The sequence below is a fragment of the Phymastichus coffea genome, unplaced genomic scaffold (assembly GCF_024137745.1).
Source record: "Phymastichus coffea isolate CEN01 unplaced genomic scaffold, Cenicafe_Pcof_1.1 PCOF00024, whole genome shotgun sequence".
Taxonomy (NCBI): Eukaryota; Metazoa; Arthropoda; class Insecta; order Hymenoptera; family Eulophidae; genus Phymastichus; species Phymastichus coffea.
Genome location: NW_026706835.1, coordinates 2,507,973 through 2,515,529, shown reverse-complemented (window position 1 = coordinate 2,515,529; position 7,557 = coordinate 2,507,973).

Sequence of the window (7,557 nt, the reverse complement as noted above, 5' to 3'; positions counted from 1 at the left end):
AAATGACTTTGACCTTCAAATGACCTTGAAAATGAATCTCAAGGTCAAATCGGATTTCACAGAAAGGTTGCCCCCATTGTCCCAAACAACTGTTGTCTGAACAATTTTTTTGTACAACGCCAACCGCCGAAAATTTCTGGGTGGTTCCTTTAAAATGGGACACCCTGTATATATATATATATATATATATATATATATATATATATATATTTGTCTAGAACATTCTATTATGCAATTTTTTTTTGCGATCAACAACAAAACATTTTTGTGATAAAAAGATTATTATGAAATGTCGATTAATTTTAAATAGATTGGAACTTAGGAACGTGAATTCTCTGCCAACGCAAACCATGTTGGTGAGATTTGATGCCAGCATTTACAAAGGGTCTCAGCCAGTGTTTACGGTTGTACAAATTTAGTTTTCATTTATTAAGCTATTTCTCACAATAATTCGAAATATCAGTAAATTTTATTAGTATTATCATTAAAATCATAACTATTTCCAAGTTCCATTCTATCCAAGTTCTATCAACTATCCAACTCTATCAACTATCAATCATTCGACTATCCAAGTTCCATCTATATTCCAAGTTATCATAACTATTATCATTAAGTTATTATTATTATTAAATTCATAAATATCTACACCTCATTTAATTTTTTTTATCGTGATTTTCGTTTTCTTTCAACTTTTCTTCCAAACAATAATTTTTAATCTGTAGTCTTTCGTTAATTGTAATTCGTTAATTGTCTTTCGTTAATTGTATGTTTGTAAGCGCTCGTTAAGTAGATCGATAGTGTTATGTAATTTCGTCTGTCGAATTCGTAAACTTGAATATTCTCTTTGTAATTTTTCAATAGTATTTCGTAGGCGAATTTGTTGTTTTTTTTACATCTAGGTGAAGTGAATTATCACAATCTTTTTTGTCATTTTCTAGTGTTAAAGTTTTAGCAGAAGTGAATTGCTCCAATTTCTTTTTAACAAACTCATCCTGCAAGTTTTTGTCGTGCATCTATAAAATTAATTGATTCCTCTTATAAAAAAGTAATGGATGCCATAGGAAGCATTTTATTCGTGATTCTTATTAGAATCTAATTAAATTATAAACTTTTTGAATATATGGAACTAATTTCTGTGAACTATCATTAAATAATTTAGTAAACAATAAAACAATGTCACTCTACTAATTATTTATTTATTAATAAAATAGAATGTCATTGTTTTATCAAAGAATGATATGCATGACGTTTATACTGATAAGAGATAACGACTTCGTATGTAGGTGGTCATGCGCCGACTAGGTGTTAGTAGCGGTATTAGGTCGCTACAAATTCATAAAACTGAAAATAATCACGTCTTCAAATGCATTGAAAATCCGATGCTTCCAATAATCCCGGAGGTAATAATTGAGATATAATAATGATAGATTCATTCAAAAATACACGCTGTACCAATAAAATTAACAAAATTTTCTTTTGTGTAGAGTAAACATGCTATTAGTGTGCAAATTCGCAGTTATAAATAGTAACAAGCTTATTATAAACTAGCCAAAAAATATTTTTTATTTGATTTATTTAATTGCACTGTTATCAAATCTGTAAATATGAATGAATCTTAGTACCAATACATAGTTATTGGTGAATTAATAATAGCATACGGTGGGTTTTTAAAATACTAGTCTTTTTATAAGAATGCATATGATTTAAAATTTTTAGATAAATTTGTTTCAAACATCGAACTAATTAACAAAATAAACAAGAGTTGAGCGCGCAAAGCCCGCCTGATGGCACTGTAGTGCTTTTATATGTACTATAGTATAAATTAAAAAATTCAATTCGAAAGTCATCGTGTATAGTGTGTAACGGGGTTGCTTACCGTTTAATTATTTTTATTACGACGATCGCGTAAATACGCTCGTAATCACCTATATCAAATAAGAAAGTCGGAGAGCAAGAGGGAACGGGTGTCAGTCAACCAACAAATCTACGAGTCTACAGGGGTTGAATCAATACGGAATAAACACGGCGAAAGTACTTGTTAATATCACGTACGAAAACTTTTATTATCTTTCAAATGCTACACGAGAATTGGCCCGCGTGTATATGTTTACATCGGCGCTCGTTCGACAACAACATGCAGTGTCGGGATGCTCGCTGCTCTTTGTCCGTAGAGCTATTACATGCACGCTTCGCTTCGAGTGATTAGCCGAGTAACAATTGTATCGCGACCGCGAAATTAAGCTGGCCAGCTTACCTTTATTTAGCAGACGTACGATGACAAGAAATATAATTCACACGCTCACTGCGGGAAAAGTCTGTCTTTCGTTACTCGCGGATAGCGAACGCGCACGCACGTGGTTTCGCCCTCGATGGCGAAACACCTCATACGCTAACGTTCGGCTTCGCAGGCGATGGCACCGCTTCCACTGGCTCAGGTCAGCACTCCGGACAACTCGGTAACAGCGGTCACTGGTAATCGGCTCTGGTTCGGACACTTTAATTGCGGATTTCGATCTTGGCGGCTCACGTATCGATAGCTGGCGTTGTAACCACGGGCAAACGTGATGATGGTTAGTCCCTCACTGGTTCGTTTTCAACCGCGCGCGTTTCGTCTGCTCGTGTGCCGAATTCCGTCGTTACATTTTTCGTCTCCCGGCAAGTGCTGCCCACCCGCAAACAGCAATTAGGTTAGAAAATTAGCGCTAATTTGACGTTTACCGTCACAAGTGTAGCGTAAAACCGCGTCTTCGGCATTCAAGCCTCAGGTCGCTGCCGTGACCCTTGATATTTAAAAGCAGTAGAAAATCTAATTTTATTTTTTTTATCGAAAATATAACATTAAATTATTAAATTCACCTTCTTTCGGTCCTCTTTCATGTCTTTCTTCAGCGACTTTTTTTTATTTAAATTTGATTTTGATGGAGTATTATTTTCGTTGATTTTATATTCATTATCATTCTCGCTGGCAGTTCCATCTTTAGACTCGTAAAACCTATCTATACATGATCGGTTTAGAACACTGAATATACCCCTTTTTTCCCTGAATTCTTGCAATTGCTTATTAGTTCTTAGCACTAAAAATTAAAATCGATAACAAAAAATTTAGTTTTCGGTGTAGCAATGAAAATAAATGTTTAATTTTTGCATAAAAAAAAATAAATAATAAAATCAAAACTCTGTGCATAACATGATTTCATTTAGGAGTTAGATCAGTATTTAAACTGCGAAAATATATTGCATATGTATACTACATTTGTATAGGTGTTGTATACAGAGATTAACTGCCTCCTAATCTCTGCTGTATATATACCATAAGCTTATCTTGTAGCTCCTCACCAAGGAGTAGATGTATAAACTCACAAGTCAAGAAAGAAGTATCGATAAGATTTTCCAGAAGGCCACAAATTAATTTATTGTCTTCTAGCATGGCTATTAGCACTTTACCTATCTTTATCAAAGAGTGTCCATGTATAAACTCAAAAGTAAAATAATAAGTATGGATAAGATTTTCTAGGAGACAATAAAATAATTATGTAGTCCTCTGGAGAGTCTTGTTGATATTTTTTTTCTACTTTTGAATTTATACATGGACACTCTTTCATGAAGGTAGAGAAAAATGCTAAAAACCATGCCAGATGACAATAAAATAATTATGTGGTCCTCTGGAAAGTCTTGTCGATATTTCTTTATTGACTTGTGAGTTTATACACTTAAACTATACTTCTTGATGAGGAGCTAACAGAAAAGCTTATGGTATATATACAATACCTATACCAATTTGGTGTCCATGTCCTATATATTTTTACAGTTTAAATACTGATCTGACTTCTAAATGAATTTATGTTATGCACAGAGTTGTGATTTTATTATTTATTTTTGATACAAAAATTTTAGAATGAGTACAGTACTGCTACAGAATTTAATAGAGGTTGTATTATTAAAGTTTATAATGACATAATAGGTATATTGAACAATCCGGTTATATTTCTATGTGCTTTTAAAGTTTTAATAGATAAATAGATTATATTCTTAAAAAATAAATAGAAAAAAGTAACTGAGTATATATTTATGTGAGTATGTATATATATGCCATAAGCTTCTTTGGTAGCTCCTCATCAAGGAGTAGTACAGGTGTATAAACGCAAAAGTCAAGAAAGAAGTATCGGCAAGACTTTGCAGAGGACCACATAATCATTTTATTGTCATCTAGCATGGCTTTTAACACTTTACCTACCTTCATGAAAGAGTGTCTATGCATAAATTCAAAAGTATAAAAAAAAGTATCAACAAGACTCAAGAGGACTACATAATTATTTTATTGTCTTCTGGTATGGGATTTATCATTTTACCTACCTTTATGAAAGAGTGTCCATGTATATAATCTCAAAAGAGAAAAAAAAGTGGCGACAAGCTCCTAAATGAAATCATGTTCATACTCACAAGTTAATAAAGAAGTATATATAATTTGCAACGATTACCGAAAATCGTCAGACTCGCGCGAGGTTAATGAGCGGCTAAACGAGAGGAGCCGCGTTCGGTTCGCAAGAGAGAGAGAGCGTGTAGGGGCAATGACCGGGAGGGGAGGCTCCGACCGGCAGTATGACTGTGTCACTCAGTCCGCTTATATCGTGCGTCTAACCTGTTCCCGAGCCCTTCGAAGTTTTCGTGCGTTTTCCTGGTGACATTGCGAACTTTGGTGCGATGTGCTGAGTGCAGCAGCAGCAGCAGGGGTAGCAGCAGTAAGTGCAGCAGCAGCAGCAGCAACAACAGTAGTAGCAGCGACAGCAGCAACAACTACAGCAGCAACAGTAATCGCGGCGGTGCGGCGAGCAGCGAAGCGGCGTTTCAGCGATTTGCTATTCGGATACGGTTGGCCATCGTATCCTCATCGTTCTCGCGGTAGGTGCACCTTCCCCTTTTTACCGTTGTAATTTGCGTGCGATCCCGCGCAGCGTGCGCGAGGAAAATTAGTTGTTGCGTGCGAGCGGTTAGTTCGCGGTAATCGCGGTTTTCTCTCTCTCTCAATCTGCGTGTGTTGTCATTCGCGCAAGCGTGCGTAAGTCTCTCGGCAAAACCCTCGTGTAACTAAGTTGCATAAATAAAGTGAATATTAATCGTCATCTTCAAGTTAAATAGTCGTTATTGTGTCATTCCTTTGTCCGGAGGTCGCGTCAGTATTTGTTTACAGTAGATTCGAATTCGCCGGTAGCGTAGCACGAATCACGAAAATAGCGATAGGCGGGAATCTTCAACTTGGGTTCCAGCGGCGGCCGCACTAGCGCTACTAGTAAGGGCGACAGCGCCGCCAAGCGGCGAGTTGGGGGAACCCAACTCGGAATAGTAAGGAGACTCTGCGCAGGCGCACTCCGAGACAAGGTAGGTTGCTGTGCTTTGAGCACAGAGATAACAAGGCGTCGTCTAGTCGTAATAAAGGTACTTTCAAGAGATTGTCGACTAAATGGCGGCCTGTTACATGGCGCCCAACTAAATTAGGACTCACACACGAGGGAAATTGCACAAAAAGAGAGAGCGACGCGCGGGAGAGAGAGACGTTTGCGCGCGTGCGTAATAAGGTGCGAGCGGGTAAAATAACGCGTGGCTCGTTCGGTACGTGCTCTGCGGTAGGGGAAAGACGCCTCTCCGACCCAATAACACCTGCTTTTGTAAGCCGAGAGCACACTAACCCCAGGGGTCGAAGAGACGTCCGGAGTCGCTCTAATGCGAATAAAAAAAGGTGACAAATCGTATTTTGGTTGACTTTTTGCTTTTTTAAGTGTTTAAATACACATTAAAGTATTTCAGTGGGGGTTAGTCACCGAGCGACAGTACCAGCAGAGCGCGCAATTGGGGTGTGTGTAGGGTTAGATTAACTAACCCGGTGGAGCTAACAAACAGTTAGCCTCCACCTATAGGCAGGTAGTTGCGAAGTGGAAGTTCGTACTTCCTTAGAATACGCGGCACCTGCACACACCCACAAGCCACGTGTATAGTTGCCTTGCAATTAAAGGTGTAATTGGGTAGTTGGCGATAAAAATCGCAACACCCCGCTCGCGCCTTGGGCGATAGGAGGCGGTAGTGGTCGACTAGGGAAATTAACCTCAACCGTCACCTACGCCCCAGCATAAGCGACATGGAGGATACCGCCGACGCTATAACCCGGTGGGCTTCGGAACTGCCTTCGACACAGCTGGACAGATACCTGACGCAACTGGAGTTGCGTACAGACGGTCCCAAGCTGATGCAGGCAGTTCGATTAGCGTATTGGTTGCTAGGCGAATATATCGACCTAGACTTCCAAGGAGCGGCGTTGGATAGGGAGGCCACACAACGTAGGCGAAGGAGCCGAGAGAGGTGGCTGGAGTCCAGGCGACAAGAATTAGAAGCAGCCGATGCAGAAGATCTTGTCGCCCACCCACTCATGCTGCTATACAGGGATGAGGTGGTAGAGGCGAACCTGACGCGGACTCTCGCGGTCTACGACAACTTAGAAGAGGAGAGTCAGAGCGAGATAGGGGAGCGAGAGCCCGCAGAGGAAGGGGGGACCGGCGAGGTCAAGGGGCCCACGGAGGGGGTCAGTAGTGAGCACAAGGGCTCCACCGGATCGCCGGATAGGCGAAGAGCTCGTCGTTTTGAGAACGCGGAGCTACAACCTCAAGAAGAAGAGGAAGAGCGGTGCGTGACCGAACGACTAAAGGAAGAGATAGAGCGCAACCGGGTCGGGATAAACCGCATATTAGAGATGCTGGAAAGACACGACCAGGTATGCGCGCGATGGAGTGACCAGGTGACCGTTTTGCAGGTGGAGGTCCAGCAGTTAAGGAACAGGGACCCCACCAATCGACGAACGGTCATACCAGAGCGGCCCAGGAGAACCGTGGACTTCCAATCCACGTACACGTGTCACTACGACCCAAGGGTACCAGGAAGTACCCCGGAACCCCAGAGACCGACCCCTGGCGAACCTCGAGAGGCTCCCCAAAGGCAGGTGCCTTCAAGGACGGAACAGCCACCAAGGAGAGGACCAAGAGACGCCGACATGGGTGAAGAGCAGGCGATCCCGGAAGGATCTGCCTGGTACGACGCCAATGCGGCGTCGGGGTACTATGCGACTCGGGACGCGGGTAGGATAGTCCGAGGATGGAAGCTGCGATACTCTGGCACGGCTTCAGAGTGCGTAGACACCTTCTTGTCAAGACTGGAGGATCTACGCGCGGGCTCTGGGCTAACAGACGGCGAAATCTTGTGCTCGGTATCAGAGCTCCTCGAAGGTGTTGCGAGGACCTGGTACGAGCTTAACAAGTTCAAGTGGAGAAGTTACGCCGACTTCGTGGCAGGCGCTCGACGTTGGTTTGGGTCAAGTGAGCTGCAGCAACAAAGATTGCTGCAAGAGGCCCAAGCCCGATACCAGGAGAAGGGAGAGCTGGTGCGAGAATATGCCTGCCACCTTCTCTTCATGTTAGCCCAGCTACGCCCGCCGTTACCAGAGCAGAGGCAGTTAGATTTGTTGTATGCAAATCTCCTACCCGCCATCCGGATGCAGCTGCGGAGGAATGCGTT